The 27679-nt window shown below is 50.2% G+C and overlaps 2 long non-coding RNA genes across 2 annotated transcripts in view; one reads left to right on the top strand and one right to left on the bottom strand.

Annotated features, from left to right (window-relative positions):
• Positions 1–1273: 1273 nt before the first annotated feature.
• Positions 1274–9079, bottom strand: LOC149121916 (uncharacterized). Its single transcript, XR_016221166.1, has 3 exons — positions 7791–9079; positions 4040–4278; positions 1274–2010 (listed from the first exon to the last, which is right to left on the bottom strand). It is a non-coding gene; the product is annotated as an uncharacterized LOC149121916 (long non-coding RNA).
• Positions 3145–27679, top strand: part of LOC149121915 (uncharacterized) — a 99649-nt gene continuing 75114 nt past the window's right edge. The window contains exons 1-2 of the long non-coding RNA XR_016221167.1: positions 3145–3621; positions 6987–7390. This is a non-coding gene — a long non-coding RNA (uncharacterized LOC149121915). The remainder of the gene's footprint in view (positions 3622–6986; positions 7391–27679) is intronic.

Raw genomic sequence — 27679 nt, 5'->3', positions numbered from 1 at the left:
CTCGGGACAACCTGGAGGGGGCCATGACTTTCCCACTGAGCCATGTCATTCCTGGCCTCTGCTGGAATCTTGCCAAATACATTTGCACAGGAGGAGGGTGTGGGTTCTCTGGAGCTGCTCAAACAAACCACACACCTTGTGACTGCAAACGACAGACAACATGTTCTATCTACCTGGGAAGCAGGAGTCTGACATCAAGGTGGAGTTGGCTCATGCTCCCTACCAAGGCTCACCTGTGCCCTGCCTCTTTCAGTTTCTAGTGGCTGCCTGCCACCTTTGGCATTTCTTGGATTGTAGCCACATCACTCCAGGTCCAGTGTCCCTCTTTACAACTTTCTCCAGGTCTGTCCCCAAAGTCCGCCTACCCCCTCTCTTGAAAGGGTTTGTCTCATTGTATCTCGGGCCCTCATGGGTAAACCCCTTCAGCCTAGATCGCTGGATACATCTCTTGTCTCATAACATCCTACAGACTCTAGGATTAGGATGTGGATGTGGATTTTTGGAGGGGCACCATTCAGCCCATGCCAGAGGCGCTGACTCTGAGGCCACTGCAGAATGGGCAGTCATCCATTGTCTGGGGTGGTCTTGGACAGGCTCGTGTGGACAGTGATGACTGTAATGGATGATTTTGCATGGCAGATGTTAGAAGGTTCATGGTTCCTTCTGAATCCCATGGGCTCCGACGGGCCTGTCAGCCATACCCAGGATTTCAAGAGAGGAAGCTGTTGGGAGTGGGGGAGTGAATGTGGGCGTGTCGGGTCCTACACCTGACTCCTGCTGGCTGTCCTGGGGTACCTCCTTCAGCGCACAAGCGGTGACGGTTGTATCCCTTTGGACAGATTCTTAGACTCAAATGTGAGCTGTCTGAAGAATAAGTCGTAGTGTTTATTATAAAAACCAGGCACTGGTCGTCTGTTTGTTTCCTTTATTTCTCTGGGATTCTGCTAGCCCACTCCTGTGCACCCACGTTAGAGTTCTAGAAATCTCGGTGTAGAAGACACATGACATGGCCCAGGGACACTGTGACTCATCCACAGTCGTTCTTTTTACCCAAAACTTAATGGCCCTGTGAAAGTGACTTCCACTCTTTGGGGAGCTGCAGCCCTGGCTGGGGTGCTTTTTGCGGTGTAGAAATGTGGCACAGAGATGTGTTTTTAATTAAAGCTCTTTGGAAAGAAATTCAGGAGCAGCCTAAAAGGCTCCTGTGAACTCGCGGTCTCAGTGCCTGAGGCCAGTGCCCCAGACCAGAGCTGGGAGTCACTAATGAGCGGGGCCACGGATGTGACTTTGCAGGGGGGGGCCCATCTGGGGTTGGCCTCCTCATCTCCCACTCCGGGTCTGGCTCCGCAGCCCGAGGCGTGGGGCCGTGGCAGAGGCTGCTGTGAATTCTGGCAGCGTCTGAGAGGCACACAGGCAAGGTCTGGCCGCGAAGCCGGCGTCTTGTGAGCACACTTGATGGTGCTGTGAGTAAGCACATTCATTCATTCGGTGCCTGTTTGCACCCGCACCGTTCTGGGCGCTGGCACATACGTCTGGGTGGTGCCTGTGTGGTCTCCACCTTTCTCTATGAGCTCAATCCTGCATCATCTTACAGGGTGGAGTGTTTAGGGAAAGAGGCCATCAACATTCCTGAGACTGGACAAGCTGGAAAGGGTTTTTATACAAGGATAAGAACAAGAGGATGTGCTAAAAACTCTACCTCCATTGTATTCTAGAAGACAAATTGCTTTATGTTCATTTTACAGATGTAGCAAGTGAGGCTGAGAGAGGCTAAGGGGCTTTCCCAAGGAGAAGTGGTGAGCCTAAGGTTAGAACCCACACACTCCGGCTGCACAGCTAAATTCCGTATTATATGAGTTCTTACGGAGAGGGGCCTCGGGAGGGTGGAGGCCAGAGCCGATTCCATCCATGACCTTCTGAAAGGCTTTGGCTGTGAGCTGTGAAACCAACAGGAGTTCTCGCTTCCCCGTGTGTGTAGGTTTTCTTTTCCCCATTCTAGTGGCTGTGCATCTAATAATAAAGACAGTTGATGATTAACGCGGTTGAACGATTTTAGACTCAACACTGGTGATGATAGAATCCTAGAACTGCAAGAAAATTACAAGTCTGTGTGTAACATAATACCGTATATGCAAATTGTAGCAAGTTTTTCAGCTCATGAGTTGTAACCCGTTGATAGGTCGGGAGATCAATTAAGTGGATCAAGGCCATCATTTTTTAAAAAGTAAATGGAATGAAAGAGAAAACAGAAGCTTTGCTGTATGTGTGCCCTGCATCACGTACAATCCTTCTGCGTGTAGTTAGGGTAAAAAGGTTTTAAAACTGGGTCTGAATGTAAATAATAACTGTCATATATAGAATAAATAATTTAACCTGTATAATGCAGTACCCATAGTGTGTAAAATGTAGTTAACAAAAGAGTCGATGAATGGACATTGTACTCATTGTTACACCAGCATTTTCCCAAGTAGGCTCCAGGAAGCCTTACTCCCTTGGAGTCCTCTTGATCACAGCCTCTTGGGTAACTGTGCCTTAACAGAGTTTGAATGCTCATAATTCTTGAGAGTCCATCAGGGTCTGCATGAAGAATCCCCTCCAGTTGATTTTCTTTTCTTTTCTTTTTTTTTTTTTTTTTTTACAGGCAGAGTTAGACAGTGAGAGAGAGAAAGGTCTTCCCTCTGTTGGTTCACTCCCCAAATGACCGCTACGGCCGGCGCTGCGCCCATCCGAAGTCAGGAGCCAGGTGCTTCCTCCTGGTCTCCTAGGCGGGTGCAGGGCCCAAAGCACTTGGGCCATCCTCCACTGCCTTCCGGGCCACAGCAGAGAGCTGGCCTGGAAGAGGAGCAACTGGGACAGAACGTGCCCCAACCGGGACTAGAACCCGGGGTGCTGGTGCTGCAGGCGGAGGGTTAGCCTAGTGAGCCGCGGCGCCGGCCCAGCTGATTTTCCAAGTGTGATTAGCCACAGATGAATGGTTAGGAGGGCAGTTCCTATTAGTTCCCTTCTGAATTGATGTTCTTTGGAATACATCTTCAGTAATAAAATCTTTGTACATCATAGCTTTCTTAATCCTTTTCAAAATATTTACTTATTTGAAAGGCAGTGTAAGAGAAAGAGACAGACTTGTGGGGAGCAACTCAGACTAGACTGTTACTCGAATTAAGACTTATTCTATGCATCTGCTCTCCCACAATATGGCGCTGGGAGAGGAGGAAACAGCTTCTACACAGCTGCCTCCAGTTCAACCAATAAACAGCAGGACCTGCTCCTGATTGGAGGAGAGCAGCGTACTCGGCGTGTGGGTAGCAGAGTTGGGATTGGTGGAAGAGGACTATAAAGGAGGAGAGAGACAACATGCACCAGGAACATCTATCTGAAGGACCACCTGAGCAGCCCCCGAGAGAGCCGGCCGGCGGTGTGCCGCTCCCCCGCGGAAGTGGGGAAAGTGGCAGGGGGAACCGCCCTTCCACGGAGGTGGAAGGGACGGTAGCCAACCCGGGAAGAACTAGCAGCAAACCCGGGGAGGGCCGAGCAGACAAAAGAACAACGCAGGGTCCTGTGTCGTTCCTCCACGAAGACGGGGAGCGACAGACTGAGAGAGAGAGAGATGTCCATCTGCTGGTAAGCTCCCCAAATGCTTGACACAGCCAGGGCTGGGCCAGGCCAAAGCCAGGAGCCAACAGGAACTCCATCCCTGTCTTCCCACATAGGTGGCAGGAAACCAAGTACTTGGGCCACCATCCACCGCCTTCCCAGGCGCATTAGCAGCGGAGTAGCCCAGACTCAAACCAGGCACTCTACACAGGATAAGGGCATTCCAAGCTTCAGCTTAACCCGCTGCCCTGCGGGTCCCACCCCATCGCTCATAACCCTTTAACCACTCTTTTGCAGTTCTGTTTCAAGTTTTCAGGTGAGGAGACAGAGGCCTATGTTGACTAGTTACCATTTATTAAACACGAACTCTATGCCAAGTGTATTTGTCAGCTATTTCTGCAATAATGCTGTGAAACAGACGACCCCAAAGCTCTCAGTGGCTTACCAGTGCAAGCACTTCCTCTCCTTGCTGTTAGGCGTGCGAGCAGCCGTGACCCTGATGGGACTGGCTGGCTGGAGCTTGACTCCAGGCTAACTCAGGTCCAGATCAGTTCAACACATCCCTTTTTCCACTCCATTGGCTGACGCGTGCAGCTCAGCAGCACATCACTGGGGTGGGAAAGCAGACTGTGCCATAGTTGAAGGAACAATACATCAAGTGGCAAAGGGCCTCTTTGTAGAATTCTGTAACAGGTGGGAAAAGATGGGCACAAAAATAATCTATCAAGCATCATACCAATCACTTTCCTCATACTAGGTAATGCTTATAACAATGCTGTGTACCCATTTTACACATGAGTAAACTGAGGTGTGGAGATTTCAAGTCTTTCATTCCATTAGAATGTGGAACAGGAGTGCAGATGGTGACTCCCTTGCTGTTTTTATGAATTCAGGGAAAAGCACTCTCGTCAGTAACTATGACATTAGCTGTGTGTTTCCACAGACTTTATTACATTGAGAACATTCTTTTCTAGTTTTAGTTTGTGGGAAGTATTTATCACAAACTCATTGAAAGAGTGACAAGGCAAGCCACAATGTAGGAGATAAATGTTTGTAACACATTTATCTAACACTGATTTAATATTGTGAAGTGAAAAGAATTCTTAAAACTCAAAAGAAAAGAAAGATACCTTCATCGGTTAAAAATGGGCACAAAGCAAAGCCAGCCAACAAATGGGTCTGGGTAATTCACGGACAGGGGCCCTAGACGGCATTTGTCTAACTGCACTCCCAGTGGTCAGCGCGGGACACACCCTCCACCGCAGAACGGATGAGTCACAGGCCGTTGTGGTACAATAGATGAAAAGCTCCCATCAGTGCCGCCAGGATCCCTCTGGCTGTTCCACGTGGATTCTATGTGCTCCATTCCACCCGGGCGCTGAGGGTGACGGTGGATGGGTGAGGGGAGCAAACGGCCTCTCGGTCACGTGTGTCCTGCGGAACAGGTAACAGGCTGTAGCTGTGCCCACCACGTGGTCCATGCGGTGGGCATCGCCAGCCCAAGTCCTGAAACAAGACTTGGGAAGAATGTCGGTGCTCCCTATCCACGTGCTTCGTGGACTTCTGAAGAATCAGGCGAAGCCACGCTCACTTCCTCAGGATGCTGAAGGCGGGAATTGTGACTTAATGCAAAGCTGCACCTGCCCACCCCTCCCCCACACCCCTGCTGGCTTTATGATGCCAAGCATGGCAGGAAGCTCACAGCCAAAAATGTAGATGGGGTGGAACATCTGGAATGACCTGGGAGGATAAATAATGATGAGACAGATTCCTGTTCATCGCTGCTTTGGGTGCATCCAGGAATCAGCCTGGGATCTACTGGCTTTGCACCGTGCAGGACGGGGCGGGGCAGACAAGCGAGGTCATAGGCGTGTTAGTGAGGTAGAGCTTGCCCTTGGTGTCAGGGTGTGGAAGGAACTACACAGTTCCTGGGGCCTCGCGGATCCCAAGAAGGAGGTGTGGAGACATCCAAGACACATCCTTTTGGATAAGAAATCCAGGAGGGCCTTGTAGGAAAGAGCAGCTGCGCTGACAGATTGCCCTGGCTCTGAGAGCTGAGAAGAAGGCCCAGAGAGACTGAGGCCTGGAGAAGGCGCCCTGGGGAGTCTGGCCTGAAGCCACACAGCCAGTGCTGGCAGGGTGGAGGCTCCATGCCACCGGTCCTGGCAATCTAGACCAAGGATCTTTCTAGAAACCACCTGCTGCCATGCATTCTCCTGGAACCCTCGATTGGCTGGGCTAGAGTGGGATGTCCGTCTGCTTGGGAGGAACAGGGCTGTCCCATCAGGAGCTTCCCATCCTATGGCTGCCTCGCCCCAGGGGGAGGGTGACCAGCCGCTGGCTGGGGGTGCTTCAATACTTCCCCCTTTTATTCCGAGAGCCTGGCCCTTCCCCTGTAGCCCAGCTGTGGGGGCAATGGGGTGAGATCTTAGCCCAGTGTGGGCCTGGTGGCTACGCCCAGTGGCCGAGCCTTGAGAGGAGCTGGTACAGGTTGCATGTCTGCCGTCAGCTTGCCGAGGTGCTTCTGGTAAGGGTCTCTCCATGCTGCGGGGCTGGTGTTGGGTGTCGGAGCTGGAGGCCTCCGTGGCCTGGCCCTGTGCAAGCTGTCTCTGTTTTCCTCAGGACGGGGCCCTGCCCACCGCACCGCATTCTCCCGCCAGGCCCGCCCCTGCGCCCCCTCTGCCTTATATAATGGCACATTATACAACATCGCAAAGCAGGTGGTATTTTTAAAGACAGCAAGTGAGCATTTTTTTTTTTGGCCTAAATTTGGGAATGAAACAGATGGATTTTTAAGACTCTGGGCCTTTCCTATGAATAGTAAGCCTTGTTCTGCCCTGCTTTTAAACACCAGCTTCAAGACCACCTCCAGCAACCAATCAGCACTGTGTTATTTAATTATAACAAAATTCTCAGCTCTGTCTGCTGCTGCTCGGACAAGTGGGGGGCACTGGATCAATTTCTGGAGCCAGGCAGACTTGCCAACAACAATTTTCCTTTTCCCAGAGGGCCTCAGAGGCCGGGCGCAGGTTCCAAGCACCTCCTCTGCAGCCTGGCCCGCGTGGGCTCCCTGACAGCGAGTTTGAAAAGGGTTATAGAGAGGCAGATAAATGCCACGCTTGTTGCTGCCTTCCCTGACAGCCCGACCCCCAGCCACTGAGCTCATGCCCGCCTCGTTACGGCTGGTGCCAGATTTTTTCCATTAACAGGTAATTGAGTAGAAACTAAAATAAGCGAAGTTTGTTTCATCCCTTGGATTTTCTTGCTGGGGTTTGAAAGAAAAACACTTTAGCATCGTTAGTGGAGGAGTGTCCTTGAAAACGTATTTATGTTTTCCAAGTGATTTGTCGCTTGCTCTGTGTAATTAGCCCTCCTGGTTTTTTAATCTTGAGGGCCCTGATGTTGGGAGAGCAGCAGCTGGCTTCCTGGGACCCTCCATGCCCAGCACCTTGGTTGAAGAGTAGGTAGGTCAAGGATGTTTGTTGGAGGTAACGGGTCTTTCTCTCCGCTGTTTCTCATAAACACACACACACGTGTGCACACCCGCACTCAAACACGCCCCGGAACACCACCAGGAGAAGCCTGTTGATCCCCAACCTCAGTTGCTACCCATGATACCCTGCTCCCAGGGCCTACTTGAGGCTCGTGGGCAAAGCGCGTTGGCCTCTTTATCTCTTCGTAGCTTGCTTTTCATGTGTTCCAAATTCTAATCCCACAACTCCTCGCTGGAGGCACAGATGTTGAGGGCTGAAGTCGCCGTGACCTTGTTTTGACCATGGACCCCCTTGACATTCTGGTAAGTGCTGATGATCTCCCCCCGACCCCCAAGAGCAATTACTTGCTTGAATGTAAACAGCAGGCTGTGTAGGTTTTCAATACAACCTCTAGGATAGCAGTCCCTCCTAGGCACGTGGGGCGAATGGCCCCGTGTAAGGAAGGCAGTCTTGCCCGGATGACTCAACTGTCCACACACCTGCTGTAGAAGTTGTCCTGGGGCCAGAAGTTTCCAGAACTTTGAGACTTTCTGATGAACAAACTGAGTTTGCATAGTTGCATTCATTTGGAGCTACTATTTGTACATCCCCTGGCTTTATGCCAGTGTGGGCGCCCTGATATGTAGGACAGCTGGGGTGGGAAAGGTCCCAGCCCGCTTGGAGCTATCACCACAGTGAGAGTGGGAGACAGACAGTACTCACCAGGCAAATGACAGAGGTGCTCCAGGTAGACACGCGTGCTGGGGCGTGGCCTCCAGGGGTCAAGGGAGAATTCTCAGAGTGTCTGCCCTGAGGCCTGTGAGAAAAGGAGGGGTTCCAGGTAGAAGCTTTGTAGCTCACGGCTTTCAACACCTTGCTTGGGATGCTTGCAGCCTCGCAAAACTGGTAGAGACCCATTTTACAGATGCCACCCAGCGGCCTGCTTGGGGCCTGGGAGTGGGGGAGGTGGAGCTGGAGCCAGGCCTCGAAGATTCCCCCAAGCCTGTGTTGTTCTTCCTCTTTTTAAAAATAGCTTTATTGAAGTAGAATTTAGAAACCAAAAAACTGACTCGGAGTCAGGGTGCAATTCAGCAGCTTTTAGGAAATTTACAGAGTTGTGCAACTGTCACCGCAGTTCAAGCATCGAACGTTTTCGTCACCCGCCTCGGCTCAGGCACTCCCTGTTCCCAGGCACCCCCGGGTCCACGTTCCCTCTCGGTGAATTTGCTTTCTGGATATTTCGTGTACTTGGAATCCCATCACGTTTTTCGTGTCTGGCTTCTTTCACTGCGCACAGTTTCTCAACCTTTCCTTCATTACCGTCCCCTCCTCCACCAAGGAGAAAACTTTAACTGCAATCCTCCATGAAGAAATCAAACACCAAGGAACAGGAGTCTGTCCGGTAGGATTGAGCTTTGGGGGACACAGCAGGACCAGTTGCCTCCTCCTGTGGCATCCCGTTACCCCCGTGGAGATATTCGTGAGGTCCCTCCGCGTGGGGGCCCGCATCAGTGGTGTGCGCACCTGCTGTGATGTGCGTTTGAGTTGTTTGCACTTCTTGAGCCATCACAGTCCAAGCCCTCAAACACCATCCCCGATCCTGCAGCCCGCCCCCTATGTGAAGAGCCTCTGGACATATCAGTGCTGGTTCTAGAGGGTGGACCCGACCTCGGTGCCTCAATTTTGTCTACTGTGGCCAGACGTAATACTGCCCAGGGCGTGGCGAGGTCCTGCCAATTACCTGACACTGTACCTGTGTGGCGTCCACCAGTAGGCTCTGGCTCTGTGTGCCGTGGCCCTCCCCCCTGCCCTGCGCTCGTCTCTCCCGGGGGAGTGGTGCCCTCTTTGAAACATGCCCCAGCTTCAACCTGTGTCCCCGTGGATTATGCAATGTCTCACATGATGCTTTCCTCTGGCGTGATTCAGGTTGGACCCAACATTGTTCCTTCACAGGAATCTCAAGCATGTGTCTCCTTTGGCGTTTGTCTTCTGCTCTCAGCAGCTGACACAGTTCCAGTGACCAATTGGTTTCAGCTGCTGCTGCAAGGCCAGGCCTCCTGCGGGCGTGGGGTGCCTGCTGACGTGGTGGTGAAAAGAGCAGCAACCATTCTTGGGACCCTGCTGGGCCCTGTGGCCTGGGCTGAACCCCAGGGGTGTTTTGAATTAGCCTCTTCTTTCTGTAAAAGGCATCCTTACGCGAGCCGGGCCTCACGAAATTAGAAAGAGCCCTGAGAAGGTGCGAGTGCTTTGTAGATGGCAAGGCCCTGGGGTGCACCCACGACACTCGTGGCGGGTGGGGGTGGGGTTCACAAAGTCGCTGGGCAGCCCCTTGTGCTGTCACTGTGCTGGGAGCTCTGGTTCCTGCAACTTCCTCTTAAAATCTGAAATAAGGCAAAGCACATATGGGCCCTGGGGTGTTGGGGAGAAGAGAAACCCTAGGTTAGGTGTGCAGGAGCCTGGTCCTAGCAGAGTAGCCACCCCGTGGATACGCCAAGCCGCTGAGGGCTGAGGGCACGCCCAGCCACGGGGAGGGACAGTGGTCAGCTTCCTTGAACACTGTCACCTTCATCCTGCTGGTTTCCCCACCCCTCGCCCTCCTTCCCCTGCCATTTCCTTATTTCCACCGACCAGACCTGGGCTCCTCCGTGACCCCTGGGGCAAACAAGTCAACTTGCTGGGACCCAAGTGAGCACAGGTGTGGAGACAGAGCTCTGGAGTTGGACTTGCCTGGGTTTCAACTTGGCTGTGTGAGGGAAGGAGTTCCTGGAGCTGGGTTTCCTTAGTTGAAGATGGGGGGGGGGGACCGCCTCTTCAGGATGGTGTGGGGGCTCAGAGGAGGTCAGAGCGCTTAGGCCACGGCTTGGTTAAGTGTTAGCGTTTCACAGTCCTAGAATTAGGATGGATTGACTTGGAGGTTTCCAGCTTTACCACGGGGTGAAGTGATCTGCATTCAGGAGAAGCCACGCTCCAAGTTCTGAATTTTGATTTTTTTTCCCTTGGGTTAGCAATATATAATCTGATCCTCTCTTGCAGTGCTGGGCAGTGCTAGGAGCCACAACTCCCAGATAGTTGCTTGATCAGGCAGGGACCCAAGGACACTCTATAGAGTACTGCATTATTCAGCGTTTTAAAAATATTGGGTTTTGTGTTTCACATCATCTCTGTGTGTACATATATAAATTTCTGTTTACTTGAGAGACAGATATACACACACACACACACACACACACAGAGTTCCCAAATGCCCACCATGGTAGGGACTGGGCTGGGGTTGGAGCCATGAGCTGAAAACGCAACCCAGGTCTAACATGTGGATGGCAAGAACCCAACTGTATGAGTCATTACCACTACCTGTCTAGTATCTGCATTAGCAGGAAGTTGGAGTTAGGAGCTGGGACCAGGAATCGAACACATGCACTCCGATGTGGAATGCAGACACCTTAGCTGCTAAGCCAAAGGACAGTTCCTACATGAGATATTTGAGATATTTGACTAATTATAGAGTCGGCTTTGTGTTACATGATTTTGCCCAACCCTAGGCTAGTGTCAGTGTTCTGAGTGCGCCCAAGACAGACTAACTTAAGCTCGGATGTTTGCTGGGTTAGAAGTATCAGGTGCATTTTGATGCGTGGTTATTTCCAACTTCATGGTGGACTTCCTAGGAAGTAACCCCATTGCAAGCCGAGGAGCATGTGTAGTGGGTCTGCTGCTGCTTTGTGCTCTCTGGGACAGGAGGGTGAAGGACCTTGACCAAGGGCTGCCTTCTAGGAGGGAGAAGGCAATTGCCTGTGTGATGTGTGCTTGGCAGGCTGCCAGGCTCAAATTTACAGATTGTTCCTCAGGTCTGAAATCCCCTGTGAGACTCACTGGTGTGTCCTTGAAGCATGACCGCCTCCCCCAGGCCACTGTTCTAAGGCAGGTGGCCCATGGGTTCACAGTGCTGAGCTTCCCAGCTGAGATCCAGAGATGGGGGAGGTGGTGTAATGAGTGAGAGGGGCGCCATAGGAGGGCACAAAAGCACCCAAAGATGTGGTCCAGAGAGGGAGGGAGTGGGGGGGTCTATGAGTGCACAAGTGGACCCAGATCCAGAAACGCAGCCCCTTGGCCCCATTCCTGAGCCCGGCACGGTCTTCAATTCAATGATTTGGCCTTGAAGTCACCTAATTAAAGGCAGACATAGGGCCAGAACGTTCATCAAGGATTTGGGAGTTGGAAATGATTGATTTTATTTTCTCCCAATACCTTTGATTAGAGGGAAAAACAGAATGGATGGCTGCATGCCTGAATACGGGGTCAGGAGGCTCAGAAATTGGTCTGAGCTTCATATAGTTCGTCTTTAGAGCAACCTACCATTCTGTCTCTTCTGCCCACGTCACCATGTGGCTTCATGCAGAGAGGAAGTGACTTGGTCCAGTGACCAAGGGGCTGGGCCCGACCACCTCCTAAAGGGTGCACTGGTACATAATAAACAGCTAACGTGCAATTCTTTTGTGTCATTTGTGGATTTCTGTGGTTTAAATCCTCTGCCGTGGCCACTCTGGAGCTATCAGCGTGATGTCATTGTACACGGAGTTGGGAAGAGACAAACCACACAGACACAATGGAGGTGCTTAGCCTTGAGAACACAGACAACAGAGAATTCGGAAGTGACGAGTCGTGTGTGTTTATTGACTTGCATGTGATGGCAAGTTTATATAGCTTGCACAGTTGTTGACATGTTCTCCATCAGCTTTCATAAGCCAGGAGGAACTGGATCCAGCAGGCTCCTGGCCTCGGATTTGACCCAGGGGCTGGTGGATGGTCAGCCAACAGCTCTGACGCCCCCCTTTGTTGGCCTCCGTGTTGAGGGCACCCCTTCCTGCCAGGCCGGCCCCTCCTGCTGCCAGTCCTTCAAGTCCTGAGGACCAACAGGAAGCAGCAACTCCACAAACGCGTCCTTGGCCGTGCCCGGCCTCCCCCAGAGAAGCTCTGCCTGTCCTATGGGCGTCCACACCGCCCCCAAAGGAGGATTCAAGGATCAGGGACTTCTAGCCTATTCACTGCTTGAGAAAATTCTAGCAACTCTCACAGAAGGAAGGTTCATGGGAAAGGAAAAGGACTCGGAGGACCAGAGAAACCAGAGCGGGGAATTCCACTCTCCTTCGGGGATGAGAAGTGCCAGGGGCCAAATCCATTCCCCTGCTGTCCTGCCAGGAGAGCAGGGCATTGTGGGAGACCTCTCATGGACCGAGAAGCAAGGTCAGGCCCCAGGCAGGCTCTGGCCGGCCTGGCTCTTGTGTGCCGTGTGGCCATCGGAGGTGGCCAGCGGGGAGCTGGTGTTATCCTTGGCCATCCCATGACTCCCCGGGGCGTCCGACTGCTCCAGGAGCCCCCAGGAGCATTGTCTGGGAAGAAAGCCACCCCCGGCTGAATGAGCCGCATCTGCTTTCTTCAGGAGCCGCTCCTCGGGCGCCCCCCCCACTGCCTGGCTCCTGGCCCCGCACCATTGTGGAAGGACAAAGCTGACACACACAGCAATCCCGCGACAGTCTCCTCTCGGCCCTTTCTTCTTTATTATTGTTATTATTACCTTTCAAGCCCTCCAGCTCGTTGGGCTCGTTATCTCTGACGAGGCCTTTGGCCAGAGTGAGCGGGGGCCACCGCGCCCTCCTTCGGCTCCCCCTCGCCCTCGCGGGCCCGGCTTCACTGCCGTCCCTTTGACACAATACATAAAACCGATACTGATCGGTTAACATATGTGACATCCTTGCGCTGTAATCCGTTGCCTCTCTCGCGGTGCGGGCCGGCCTCTGTAGAGGTGCCGTCCATTGTTCCCCGTTAAAGCCTTCTTGAGTGAATTTCCCACTGAGTCACTTTTGTGTGAGTCAAATCAAGATTATAGGTAGCGCAGAAGAAAAAGCCGAGACGAGAAGGTTAGCCCCTCATTTTCGACTTTAAGAAAAATCTGCCAGCAGGTGCCAGTCGGCGTGGGTAAGGCACATGAAAGCCCACGTCCAGGCTGGGTCGCCCGTGTCAAAAGAGGAGTTTTTCAGGGAGAAGCACACAAAACAGGCATTGTCGTGGTCGCACACAGAGACGGAAATTTAGGAACACGCTCGCCCTTCGCCTGGACACAGTCAGCTCTGATAATGAGGAACAATGTACCCGAACTGAGCCGCGATACCGTCGGCACTCGCCCGTTCTCCCTGCGAAGGGGCCCCTCTCTCGCCGTCTTCCTCGCCTCCCTCTCTCAGCACCAAGCGACCCTCTGTTGTCGTTGCTGTCCCCTGCACCCTTGATCGAGGGACTGGCTGAAAGGGCACGTGTCCAACAAGAGGCCAGCACACTTTTGTGGCTCCCATTCGGCTCTCTGAGCTCCCTGGGGGTGAAGTCGACTGGAAGATGCTCCTCCAGTAATGGACGAGGTGTGCAGCTTCCTGCTCCCGCCCCAGAGCTGGCAGTGGGAAGTTGACCTTGGGCGGGGAGGGGGGTGGAGTTGGAGAGGTGAATGGGCCAAATAGGTGGAATCGGACACTGGCCTCACTCCCGGCTCGCCTGTTCGGCTGTGGGGACTCGGTCAATTGCTTCCTTTAGAGGCATCTCGTGGTCGCCTCCTGGTAGGTGGTGTGGCACCACCTTAGGCTAGATAACGAGATTAAACATCAAGATTAGAAGTTCTAAATGGGCCGGCGCCGCGGCTTACTAGGCTAATCCTCCGCCTTGCGGTGCCGGCACATCGGGTTCTAGTCCCAGTCGGGGCGCCGGATTCTGTCCCGGTTGCCCCTCTTCCAGGCCAGCTCTCTGCTGCGGCCAGGGAGTGCAGTGGAGGATGGCCCAAGTGCTTGGGCCCTGCACCCCATGGGAGACCAGGAGAAGCACCTGGCTCCTGCCATCGGATCAGCGTGGTGCGCCGGCCGCAGCACGCTGGCCGCGGCGGCCATTGGAGGGTGAACCAACGGCAAAAGGAAGACCTCTCTGTCTGTCTCTCTCTCTCACTGTCCACTCTGCCTGTCCAAAAAAAAAGTTCTAAATGATCAGTGCTGTGAGAATCGCGTAGCACATCATAAACAGTTAAGTGTTGACAATTATTGTTATCATTGGGCAAGCGAAAATCAATCCCAATTTTAAAAAATGGCTGTCATTTCCTAGCTGACTGACTTTGAGTAAGTTACCTGACCTCCTCTAACCTCTTATTTTATCCCCAGCTTTAAAAGATTAAGATTGAATTTGCATTTAATAATATCCACCCATTTAACTATGGAGTTCTGCAAGGGTTGACAAACATAAAAAATGGGGGACCAGCCACCACAACCAGAATATTAGAAGAGTATTTTTTTAAATTCTCCTTCCTGGAGAATGCATATTATGAAAACTAGGGATTTTAAAATATTTTGTGTCAAAACAAGCTTACCTTTTAGTTCCATTTCCTACCAACCTTTTGATGGGTCCTCATCTATACAGAGAACATCTCCAAAAATTCACCTGTGCCCTTTATAATCAGTGCCCTCTATTTACCTGACCCCAGTGCCTGGCAACCGCTGATCTTTTTTCTCTAGTTTTTCCTCGATGGGTGGGGGGACGTCACAAATGGGGTCCTAGCATGTGGTCTTTTGGCTGTGGTATTCTTTGCCTTAGCATAAGTCATTTGAGATACGTCCTGGTGTTCCATGGATCAGCAATGTGTTCCTTTTTATTGCAAAATAATACCCTCTGGTCATGAAGAGACGACTTGTGTAGACATCCCTTAGTTGAAGGACATTCGGGGGTTGGAAAGCTGCTATGGACACTTACATGTTTGTTTCATTCCGTGCTGGGTCGTACGGTTATGTTCAGCTTTCTAAGAAACTGTCAGGTCACCTTCTGAAGATGAGGTACCACTTTGCATCCCCTCCGCAGTACCCGAGAGTTCCAGTTGCCCTGCATCCTCGCCAGCGTTTGACGTCATCTGTTGAGAGACTGTTAGCCACGCTGGTCGGTGTATGAACATCATTTTGTAATCTGCGGAGACCGTAACAGTGCCTTCGTGGTCTTCTGGTGCAAGTTAGTTGACGTGGTCTGTGTAAAGCACTTAGCACGGTGCGGGCTGTGCAAGACGGGTCTGTCCGACGTGAGGTGCGTTATTTATTATTCTGTCCAAACCTGACTTTCTTGTGTGTGATGGAGATTGTACATTACGTTTCTGGAGGCTCCTTGCCCTGCATGAAAACATTGGTCTGTGCAGGTCCAGATTGCCGCAGGGGTCTGTGAAGAGACTACTTTTTGTCTCTGTTTTAAAAATCGGGGCTCTGTTTTGTCTCCCAGGCTCTCTGCACGGGGCGGAGCAGTGGGCTGCTGGCACGAGGCCAGGCCAGGCTTTGGTGAGCAGGCAGCCAGGGCAAGCCCTCCTGTGCAGCCTGAGGCCTGGGGGTTTTTCTTGGCCTGCTCCCACCCCTGCTGCCGGGCTTCCTTGTCTACCTGCCTCGCCAGTGCTGAGCGCCAAGCCAGCAGCACAGGGGCACTACACATACGACTCCCTATTAAACATGGATTACCCCCACCACCACCAAGAAAAGGCACAAGGGTAAATGGATCTGTCTCTGGGGGGTTGGCCTGGGGGTCTTGTGGAGGGAAACAAACCACACAAACACTCTTTTCAAAGCATGGCAGAGTCATTGGCCTTGTCCCAGTGGTCACCCTGGAGGCTGGAGATGGTGACATTTATCCCTTCTCCCTGACAGCGGCCCTGCAGAGCTGCATCAAGGCTCCAGGTAGCCCTGATACTCAGCCGCAGCCCAAGTCCCAGGGCTCTGAGCAGGCTGGCATCCAGCACTAAGTTAGGACTCAACAGGCTTCCATAAGCCAGAGAGCAAACCCCGAGAAACGTAGGTGGATCCGAAGACTTCAGGAGGCAGCCGGGGCATTAGGGTGTGCACCTCAGTAATGCAGCTATCTTTTTTAGCTTTATTTATTTATTTGACAGGTAGAGTTACAGACAGAGACAGAGAGAAAGGTCTTCCTTCCGTTGGTTCACCCCCCAAATGGCCACCAGGGCTGCCGTGCTGCGCTGATCTGAAGCCAGGAGCCAGGTGCTTCCTCCTGGTCTCCCATGCGGGTGCAGGGTCCAAGCACTTGGGCCATTCTCCACTGTCCTCCCGGGCCACAGCAGAGAGCTGGGCTGGAAGAGAGGCAACCGGGACTAGAACCCGGTGCTCATATGGGATGCCGGTGCCTCAGGTGGAGGATTAGGCAAGTGAGCCACGGCGACGGGCCCCAGTAATGCAGCTATGACCGAGGTGTCAGGGGGCCTTGAAACGAGGCAAGGAACTTAAAGGAGTTGAGGGTCAGCACCAAGGAATACAGGTGCCAGGTCCCAAACAGGGCCACATAGTGCTACTTGTGTGGCACTTCTATGCAAGTTAGAAAAAGAGTTGCCCTCTCCGAACAAACACACATTCAGCACCCTGCCTTGAGGAGCAGAGCACCCCGAATACATCATGGACACCCATGTGGCATCCTGGGTCCAAGGCCCTTACCCTGCCCTGTCACTCCTTTGGGTTTCTTTCCAAGTGATCTTTCACGGCCATCAGATGCAGCCCACCTGTGAGTGATGCCCTGAGCAGTCCGTTCCTCACTAGATTGTTTTAGGAGATCACCATCGTTTCTGGCAGAAAGAGGCCTGACAAGATGACATTGAACTCCGTGGGCTGTGCCCAAGGAAAGCCCAGACTTCAGAGCTTGGGGTGTGGGGAGGGAGAGGCTGGGCCTGGAGTCGTGTTGGCATGGGAAGGCTGTCAGCAAGAAGTCATTGTCTCCGGTCTCTTCGTGTGTCCCAGGAAGAACCGGGGACCTGGGAGGGCGAGGGTCCAGCAGGAGCCACATAGTCCTTTAGTGCCACAATGCTGAGGGGGACTGGAGGGCCTGCCTGTCCGGCTGCCTGGTCAGAGGGGTGAGTGTGATGCCACTGAGAACAGCTCGTGTGAGGGCCGGGCGGAGGTTGTGGGGTGCAGGAGGGAAGTTTTGGAATAGACAACTGGAAAGAAAAGTAACAGAAGAAAGACCACTGGAACCTCGCTTGCTTTGGCTTCTGGAACCTTCTCTCTCTCTCTCTCTCTCTCTCTCTCTCTCTCTCTCTCTCGGTTTTCCTCCTCTTCCTCCAGACGTTCCTTATTGATCTCTTTGCTGGATGCCCCCTCTTTGTAAACCTCCCAGTATTGGAGCTCGGACCTGACCTGTTTCCTCAACCTGCACATCGTCTTTCCAGGTAATCTCATCCACACCTAGAACATGAATTTGTCTTGTCCCAGATTCTGTAGCAAATCAGCACAGGCTGGGGGGCTCAGACAACAAGCACATGTTTCTCCCAGTTCTAGAAGCTGGTTAAGGCACCAGCACATGTGGTATCTGGTGAGAACCTCTTCCTGGCTTACAGATGGCAGTCCCATGTCCTCACGCAGTGGAGCGCTGAGAGAGAGAGAAAGCAAGCTCTCTTGTGTCTTTTCTTTTTTTTTATTTTTATTTTAATTTAATTAATTTTTTTTGACAGGCAGAGTGGGGAGAGAGAGAGAGAGAGAGAGAGAGAGAGAGAGAAAGGTCTTCCTTTGCTGTTGGTTCACCCTCCAATGGCCGCCGCGGCCGGTGCGCTGCGGCCGGCGCACTGCGCTGATCCGATGGCAGGAGCCAGGTACTTATCCTGGTCTCCCATGGGGTGCAGGGCCCAAGCACTTGGGCCATCCTCCACTGCACTCCCTGGCCACAGCAGAGAGCTGGCCTGGAAGAGGGGCAACCGGGACAGAATCTGGCGCCCTGACCGGGACTAGAACCCGATGTGCCAGCGCCTCAAGGCGGAGGATTAGCCTAGTGAGCCGCGGCGCCGGTCTCTTGTGTCTTTTCATAAAGGCACTAGTCCCATCCGTGAGAGCTCAACTCATGACTGTCATCAGTCCCAAGGGCCTTGTCTCCAAACACTATCACATTGAGGGTTAGATTTGCAACCGGTGAATTTTGGGGGCACACATTCAGTCCATAGGATTCTTTCTTTAAAATTTATTTAATTATTTGAAAGTCAGAATTAGAGAGAGGAGAGACGGGGGGTGGGGGAGGAGAGGCAGGGAGGGAGGGAGGGAGAGAGAGAGAGAGAGAGAGATATGGTCATCATTATGACCATCCAAGTTGAAGCTGATGAGCTTAGCTTGGATGGGGCCAACAGTTTCCTTTCTGATTGGTCCACCTCTACCCTTGTCTCCAACCCCTCCATTCAGTTTCTGCATGAATTGTATCACATCCCTCCCAGCTTAAAGCCCTCCAGGGGACTTCCATTGCACTTGACAGCTTGACTGAAACAGAACCTCCTTATCTTGCTCTACAAAACATCCCCTTCCTCCTCCTCTCGCCCAGTGCATGCCAGCACACCGACCTTCCCTGGCCGTCACCTCCTCATCGCAAGGCCCTCTCACCAGATGCACTCTTGGAGCACTCCTCTTCCCTCTCACATTTACAAGGCTAGCTTTTCCCCCGTCCTTTCCCCTAAGTCTTGTGCCTCGCGAGGTCCTCCCCATCTGTCCACTCTGAAGTGCCCATCAGCTCCAGCTCTGCACATTAGCCTATTTTGATTTTCCATGTAGTACTCATCACTCTATTTTTCTCATTGTTGTCTCTTGTATTTCCCTGAGAATGAAGAACTTATCTCTCTTACCACCGTATGCCTGGCCTGTGAAAGATACTCAATAAATATGCATATTTGTTTCATGAGTGAATAATTGAATGAGGGGGCACTAGGCCCCTAGAGGCCTTGGGTCCCATCCTTTAGCTCTGGGTCCCTGAGAAATGTCCATTTATGCAGCCAATCAGTGCACATTTTCCAAGCCCCTACTCTAAGGGAGGCTAATGGTTAAGTGGTCTCTCCCCTCAGAGAACTCATAGTCCTGATGGAATTGTGGGCACAATGCACTAGGAGAATCCAGGAAAGGGGCCCCTCTACCAGTCCGGAGGAGTCCATAATCTCCCGAATCTCCCAAATGAGTGGCCTACAGAGGGGACACAGCATGTCCAAAGGCCCTGAGATGAGAGAGAGAGAATGTGATATCTGCTTGAGGAGTGAAGAGGAATTCCAATGGCTTGATCCATACAGAAGAGAGACGGGAAGGAGAAAGAAAGAAGGGGGAAGTCGAACAAATGGGGAAAAGCTGCACCTTGTGTTCAGGACTCTCCTGTTTGGAAACAAAAAGGAAGGGGTCCCAATTCTCTCTGTGGCTTCTCTTGTCCTAGCCCCCCGGTCCCCTTTTTGCTTGTCTCCTGTCCTGCTGGTAGCAACAGGGGACATCCAGAGTGGCTCCATCTCTCACCCCCAGACGGCCCTCTACAGTGTGGTGGGCTCTTTGCACCTTCAGTGTGATCTTTGTTGGTCGTCGAGGAAACCACGCCACTTTCTTAGAGCTGCAGAACTGGGATGAGAATCGACTCTGAGCTCCTTGGCCTCAGCGTGCTGTCCCACGACCCCTTCTCTCCCAGGGTGTGTCTTAGGCAGCAGAACATGTTCCGGAGGCCTTACAGGCCTGACCCAGCACCTTCCATAGGGCTTCCGACCATGTTCCCTCTGCTCCGAGTGCCTTCTGCAGGCTGTTGGTGCCACTGATGGCCCCAGGCCAAGCTGAGGGCATCTGTTCTGACTTAAAGTATTTATTTTGAGAGTCAAGTGTAGCTGACCGCATGCTTCTTGGCAGAGCTGAGCGGGCAACGGCTTGGCCTCTGGAGGTGCCTGGCCCTGTGAGTTGACTGTCCTGGCTGTTGAGAAGACCCAGCAGAGGGTCCTGCCTGCCTCTAGAGGGTCCCATGCTCCCCGAGTCCCTAGTGAACGGTGATCTATGTTACACAGTTGAAGGAGGGGAGGGGAGGGGAGCCGGGGTGGGGCGGTTCCACTTTGGCCCTCTCTGAAAGTTTTGTTGGGCAGATTTGCTTCTCTGGGTTTCCATGTGAAGACAATGCTGCCTGCCTCCCAGGGTCCTTGAGAGTTACTGAGAGATCCCTGTGGAGTTGGAGACAAGCCAGCTATGGCCAAACAGAATGTTACAATGATGGGACGAGTGGTGCGCAGGGCAGCTTGGATGTTCCAGGGTGCTTGCCTCAGTGTCCTGAACTGACTCTGAAAACTGGGTCAGCAAGAACACTGGGCAGCTGTCGCTGTCCTCAGCAATAAGAGCCCCTGTGGAGCCTTTACTGTTAATAACCATTTCAATGGCTGACATTGTTAGAGGTCGCAGTGCCAGGCCCGGTGCTTTGCAGGTGTGGTCTTGTGTAACCATGTAACCTGCCCTAGGGGTCAGAGTATCATTCGTGTTCCAGATAAAGAATTAGGGCTCAGAGGCATTTAGGAATATAACCCCTGCTCTTAAGTGGCAAATCTGGACTTTGGGTCAGGTTTGTCTGATCCCCAAGCCCCCGTTCTTAACCAGGGTCTTAAAAAGCGATTGTTCCAACTGTTACAGTTGCTCGCTGGAAACTGAGATAAGTGTTCAGCAGCCTGCAGCTCCAGTGTCGGCAGCTGCAGGGTGCTGGGGGAGTGTGGTGAAGACAGGAAGGGCTGTGAATCATCTCCACCTCAGCATGCCCACTGCAGTCGCGTGGTTGGGAGTAATCTGGAAACGGAGCGGCAGAGGCAAGTGGAAGGGCTGGAGTCCCAACTTGGCCATTCTTCTGTTGGAGGGTGACTGACTGAACCTGGTGAGGAGCTCTAACTAACCAGAGAGTCAGGCACCTCTGCATTCAGATCCATGTCTGCAGCGAGGTGACCTTGGAGAACTGGCCTAAACCGTCTGTGCCTCGTGTGCCTGCATTATAAAACGAGGACAACAGTTCCTGCCCTGTTAGTAACTCCTGTTATAAGAAGTGAAATAAGCTGACACATGTTCAAAGAAGATCACGGGAAGAGGTGATGTTCAACTCAAAATCATGAAGCCCTAACACTGGTTAAACAGCCCTTTCTCCTCTCCACCGTTCATGCAATGTGCACACCAGTGTTGTGAATCTTGTCCAAAGATAAAGATAATTGCTCCTAGATTTTTCAAGGTTAGTCAGGGCCATGCTGTTTGTGTAGGGAACTATACCCAAGATATATGTACCTCAACCTTCAACATGGTGGTACCACTGGATTAGACCCATAATTCCCACTTGGAGTGACTATGGCCCCTCCCCTCCCAACCAGGGCTGGAAAAGAGAAAGGGTGGGAGTACTGTGTGGATAAAAGAGTTAGGCTGTTGGTTTTAAGCCCCTAGAGGAGGGCTCAGGCCATTCTTAAGGCTCTTGGGGATGGAAGGACCAGACAAGAAGGTTTTTTCTTCCATCAGAGTCTGCCTTAGTCCATTTGTACTGCAGTAGCAAAATACCACAGATGGGGTCATTTGTAAAGAGCAAACATGTATTTTCTTACTGTCGTAGTCAGCTAGTCAGCTTCTTGTCACTAATGGAATACTGAAGCAGGCTGGCTTTATGAGAAAGAGGTTTATTCTGGCTCGCAGGTTTGAAGGTTCACAGTCCAAGATTGGGCAAGCCCATGGTTCAGCCTCTGTTGATGGTGTGGCACAGAGTGTCACGTGATGAGAGATCTGGAGCATGTCCATGTGTCTGTCTAGATCTACGTGGTCTCTTAGGAAGCCACAAGGTTCTAATCATGGGTGCTCTAACCTAACAACCCAACCCAGTTCCATCACCTTCAAAAGACCCCAGCTCCAACTCTGTGAGATGACTTTCCGCCTCCTAGTGCTATTAACATAAGATGTTGGGGGACCAGCCTTCACAGTTCTGGCGGCTGGGAATTCTGAGATCCAGGTGCAGCAGGACCAGATGTCTGGAGAGGGCTGCTTGCTGCTTCCAGAGTGTTCCTCTGCAGCGCAGGAACCCTGTGTCCTCACACGGCGGAAGGCAGCAGGGGGAGAAGTGCTCCATCAAGCGCTCTGGGAAGGGCACGAATCCACTCATGACTCAGTCATCTCCCAAAGGCCAGTACTGCTGCCTTGCAGATTAATTCAGTATAAGTTTGCAGCAGACACCAGCTCTAATGATGGCGGAGTGAGTGGCTTAAGGACAGACTGAGCTCAGGGGACTCTCCCTGTAGTTTTCTTTGACAGTGCAGCCACTCACTGGGTTCCTTACATCCTTACCAGCAGTAGTAAAGAGAAACAGGAGAGGGAATGGGTGTGGCTGCTGCTCTCTGGAGAGTTCCCACTTCTGGATGGTGGCTGCCCCTTTGGACTTTTAAATGAGAACCCATGTGGGTTACATGCAAGATGATGTTTGTTAAAGATTCCAGTGCAAGGAGGATGTTGGAAGAGCCCACAGTGGCAAACTCAAAGGCTTAAGGGGCAGGCTATTGATTTGACCCCAGCGAAACCAGTGTTTGTTTGACCACCCCCCCCCAAGCATCTTCAGGGTAGGGACCTGGCAGCTGTCTGTTCTGTACCTAGCAACCAGTTTTCCCAGTGCCGAGCACAAAGACTGGCACATAGTAGACGCTCCATTCATATTTGCTGAATGCACAACATTGCTTGTGTATCACTGTGTAAACACATTGTAGATGTGCATACACTTTACAAAGCAAAATTGGAGATGTCATAAATATTGTCTCATAAACTAATTTTTCACTTAGCAAAAGAGATTATAAAATAAATATAAGTGTACTTTCTGTTCTAAGCACAGCTTTTGTTGTTGTTGTTGTTAAAGGTTTATGTATTTATTTGAAAGTCAGAGGTACACAGAGAGAGGCAGAGAGACATAGGAGAGGTCTTCATCCACTGTTCACTCCTCAATTGCCCACAACAGCCAGAGCTGCCCTGATCAAAGCCAGGAGCTTCCTCCGGGTCTCCCACATAGGTGCAGGAGCCCAAGGACTTGGGCCATCTTCTACTGCTTTCCTAGGCAATAGCAGAGAGCTGGACCAGAAGTAGAGCAGCCGGCACTGAAGGCAGTGGCTTTACCCACTACACCACAGTGCTGGCCTCTAAGAACAGCTTTTAATGACTGCATGGCTAGCATTAAATGAATACAGCATAAGCTAATTAGCAAAATTCACATTTTTGGACACCTAAATGGTTTCCAGTCTTTTTGACATTATAGATGACATTGTGATGAACAACCTTTTATTTAAATCTTTGTATTATTTCATTAAATATTATGTCAGTAAAACTTTTTATTATTTCAGGTTAATTTCTGGAATTGGCGTTATTAACTTGAAGAGTGGACATTTTGATAGGGCCTTTATTACATAGTGCCAGATTGTTCTTTTAAAGATTCTTTCAATTAGATGGCTGTAAATGAGAATGGCCATTTTTACTCTTAACACCCAGGTACTGTCATTTTAATTGAAAAACTACCAACTTGTTAGATGACATAATGTTGCTTTCAAAAAACTAATTTACTTTATTTTTCTTAGCAAATATAAATATTTCTATAACTTCCATCCAGTAGTTTAATTTCGTCAGAATAAATTCCCTCTTTCAAGAGAGCTATCATAGCCTGCCCTTTTAAAAGTCATGTCTTTTTCCTGGCTGAACATTGCCACTGTGTTAAAGTTGGTTCTCTGCCATGATGATTCTCCAGATCTTTCCCCTTCCTGATTATTGTCATCTGGGCTTGATTCAATTTGTGCATGTCCTTCGTTGATTGTGGCTGGTGCTCAGAACTTGGTGTCAGGCTGCACTGCTGTGTCCGTCAGTGCCGGAAGACACCTGCGTGTCTGAAGTCCTCTTCTTTAATGTGTAGCCTGAGTTCAGGGACCTGATTTTTGGCAGTTAGTTCATTTTGAAATTAAACATGAATACATTCGCTTGTTAAAGATGCAATGAATCAAAATATATAGGGCAACGTCTTAAAGTTCTTATCACCTTTTCCTTCATCCTCAGTCTCACTATTTAGAGCTCACGTCTCTCCTTGGTGTATATAAACACATGTACACTTTTCCTTGACACCATTTTCATATGTCCAGGTCATTCTGCTTTTCATTTAGTGATAGTTCTTGGAATTCATGTCAATGTACAGTTACTGGTGGTCCCATGAGGTTACGTCACTTGGTGATAGCATAATATATAATTAGTTTGTGTAAGTACACGCTGATGTTTTCACAATGAATTGTTTGATCACGCATTTCTCAGAGCAAGGCCCTGATGTGTGCCTAGTAGTTAAGCTACACATAGCTGTATACGTATTTGTAAATGGTTAGGTGGTGTTCCTCAGTGTGGATGTACCACACTTTGTTCATCAGCTTCCTACTTGTCAACATTTAAGTCATTAACATTTCTTACTTTTACTGTTACAAACCATGCTATCACCAATACTCCTGACATATGTGTATGTAAGTATTTCCTTATCCTAGATTTCTGGATTATCTATTTGGGCCAAAAAAATTGAATTTAAGATTTCTGGTAACCTTTTGCTTGTCTAGTTGTTGTGCTGGGAGGCACATGAAAGTGCTGTCCAGTATAAAATGCAGCCTACAGAACAGCAATGCTGACTTCCGGTCTCCTTCCTCCTCTTCTCTTGACTTTATAACCTGCATATTTGTCTTAACTTTGTAACGTTGATGCCATGCATCAATAGCCTTTTAAATCAATAGCGCACTAAGGTGATGCTGTGACTTGACAGCATAATGACCAGAAGGGAAGGCTTTGGCTTCTAAAAGAGTTTTGTATCATTTTGGTGTAGGCCTAAGAAATAGTAACAGTTGGAGATGTCAATTCACAAAGAATTCACTGGGACTCTTCCTTTCTCATTGGTTCTTGCGTATTTGTCATAAAGTCCCAAGTACTCTTCTTCCCATAATCCTACATCACAGTCATAGGCTCCCATTCTGGCCCATTCTACTCATTGTTCTTCAAGATTTGTTTCAACCATTTTCAGTGGAAGAACAAGAGAATTTCCCCAGAAAAATGTGGTATTTTCATCAATATTCACTTGAGGTAAAACAAAATTACTCCCAAGAATAACATCAGGTTCTCTGAAAACTAATTAACCTTTTACATTCATATTGTAAAATATAATTTAAACCCATAGAAGCTATTTATTATACCTAAAAATCCCATTCTTATTATCCTCCAAATTGTTACCTCCCTCTTCTTAGATCTGTCCTTCCTAGGGTCCTCCAGGAACCTATAAATTTAAAGTTATTGCTCCGTAAGTCCAGGGCAAAGCTGTTATTCTGGGGCTTCCTTTTATAGCCTTATTTGACTCGCTTAGCCTCTGCAAAATTCTGTATTTTCTTCTTTCTGATTCCCGTATGTTGTTAGAGCACATCTCCTAATAGCTTCCAAAGAATGAATACAAAAGAGGGGAAAATTTTGAGTCCTTCATGTCTGAAATGGTTTTATTCTTCATTCTTCAATGCTATCTCTGCTATAAAATTATATGGCAAAAACACCATCTGAAGCATCTCTATCATCTCCTATTATCCAGGGTCCTGATGAAAAATGGGAATATGTGATGTCAGTCTGTGCCTCTTCCTCTTTAGGCCATCTTTTTTTTTTTTTTTTTTTTCTAAGATCACCAAAAGATTCTATTCTTTACTCTTGATGCTTTGAAATTTTATATTTTTCCCATGTAGCAGTTGTTTTCATTCATCCTGTCTTTACAAACTAAAGACTTGCGCATTTCAATTTGGGGAGATTCGAACCCCTGGAATTGGTGAACACTACCTTAACGTAGCCCAAGGAACTTTACAGGTGTGATTCGGCTAAGACTTTTGGGATGAGGACATTGTTCTGCATGATCAAGGTGGGCTCCGTGTAATGAGAATGGTTTTCGTCAGGCGGATGCCGGAGGGGTCAGAGTCGGAGCAAGCTGCCCTGTGGTGAGGCAGAGGTCAGCGTGATGCGTGCTGAAATGGAGCCAGGGCCACAAGCCAGGGAGTGCGGGCGCCTCTGGAAGCTGGAAAGGATTCTTTCTGCAGAGCCTGGAGAGAGGGACAGCCTTACCGGTCAGGGTGTCAGCCCAGGGAAACTGATTTCGGAATTCCAACCCCCAGAACTGTAAAATAATCAACTTGAGGCTGGCATTGTGGCGTAGTGGGTTGGGCCACCACCTGCGACACTGGTGTCCCATAGGGGCGCTTGTTCGAGTCCCAGCTCCTTCACTTCCAGTCCAGCTCCCTGCTAATTGCCTGGAAAAGGCAGTGGAAGACGGCCTGTGTGCCTGGGCCCCTGCCACTCGTATGGATGAAGCTCCTGGCTCCTGGCTTTGGCCTGGCCCAGCCCCAGCCTTTGCAGCCATCTGGGGAGTGAACCAGTGGATGGGAGATCTTTCTTTCTTTGTCCCTCTCCCTCCCCGTCCCTCCCTCCCTCGTTCTCCCCATACCCACCATTCTGTGTAATCAGATTTTCAAATAAATATCTTTTTTTTTCCAAAAGAATCAACCTATTCATGTTTTTCAAAAATCATCAATTGTGTTTTGAACATGGCCCCCAAAAGCAGCTTATGTGCTGGAGACTTAACCCCGAAGCAGTGGTGTTGGGAAGGGGGCACAGTTGGAAGTCATCCCTCCACAAAGGCCCAGCCATCATGCGTGGAATAGTGTGACTGCAGGAGTGGATCTGTCATGAAAGGGCCAGTTTGCTCCTCTGTCTCTAGCCCTCCCTGTGTGCTCTTGCCATGAGATAACCCAGCAAGAAGAGCCTCTCCAGATGTGGTTCTTGAATTTCCCAGTGTTCTGAACCATGAGCCAATACATATCTGGCTATTTTAAATTACATAGTTTGTGGTATACTGCAATAGCGTCACAAAATGGATTAAGTAAGACACCCAGTTCAAGGTTATTTGTTACAGCAATAAGTAGGAGCTCATATTATTGGATATGTTGTAAATTCATTATCATTAGTTCAAAATATTTTCTAATTTCCTCTTGCATGTTTTTTTTTTTCTTCTGACACCAAGTGTATGTCTTTTACAAATACCAACCAATTCTCTCATTCTCTGACAACAACCAAGTGTCCATAAATTCCATTCCTTTCTTTTCTGTCAGTATCTACCCAGAGTTTTTACAGACCAAAGTCAAGTGCTCATTCCCGTACTTCAAGTGCCAGCCACACATGGGGTCTATTTCTGACCAGCAGGCTTTGCAGTGACACATTCAGAGGTTCCCACCTCTCCCTCCTTGGGTTTGATAATTTGCTAGAACAATTCACAGAACTCGGGAAGTGTCTGCCAGTTTCTTGTGTACTCAAGAACAGCCAAATTGAAGAGATGCACATGACAAGGTATAGAATGAGGTGAGGAGAGAGGTACACACAGCTTCTCTTCCTCTCTGGTTAGCACATCAGTGTGTTCACAAACCCTGAACCTGTTTGAACCCTATTTTGGGGGGGTTTAATGGAGGCTTCATTACATGGGCTTGATTGATTAAGTCTTGGCCTCTAGGGATTGAACTCCGTCTCTGCTGCTTGTGCCCTCTTTGGAGATTGAGGGGTAGGGGCTGAAAGCTCCAACTCTCTCGTGTGGTTCACTTTTCCTGGTGGCCAGTCCCCACTGCGAAGCTGGACAGGGCTCCCCTGCCATGAGTCATTTTGTTAGTATAAAACAGACAGTAAATTCCAAGCGTTTTAGGAGCTCTGTGCTAGGAACTGGAGACAATGACCAAATATTTATATTTTACCATACTTTTGATCTGCCAGATTTTATTT

Source organism: Oryctolagus cuniculus, chromosome 15 (assembly GCF_051225735.1).
Source record: "Oryctolagus cuniculus isolate XC-2025 breed Fujian yellow rabbit chromosome 15, ASM5122573v1, whole genome shotgun sequence".
In the NCBI taxonomy this organism is placed as follows: Eukaryota; Metazoa; Chordata; class Mammalia; order Lagomorpha; family Leporidae; genus Oryctolagus; species Oryctolagus cuniculus.
Note: the sequence above shows the minus strand (reverse complement) of the source record. Positions and strands in the feature narration are given on the sequence as shown.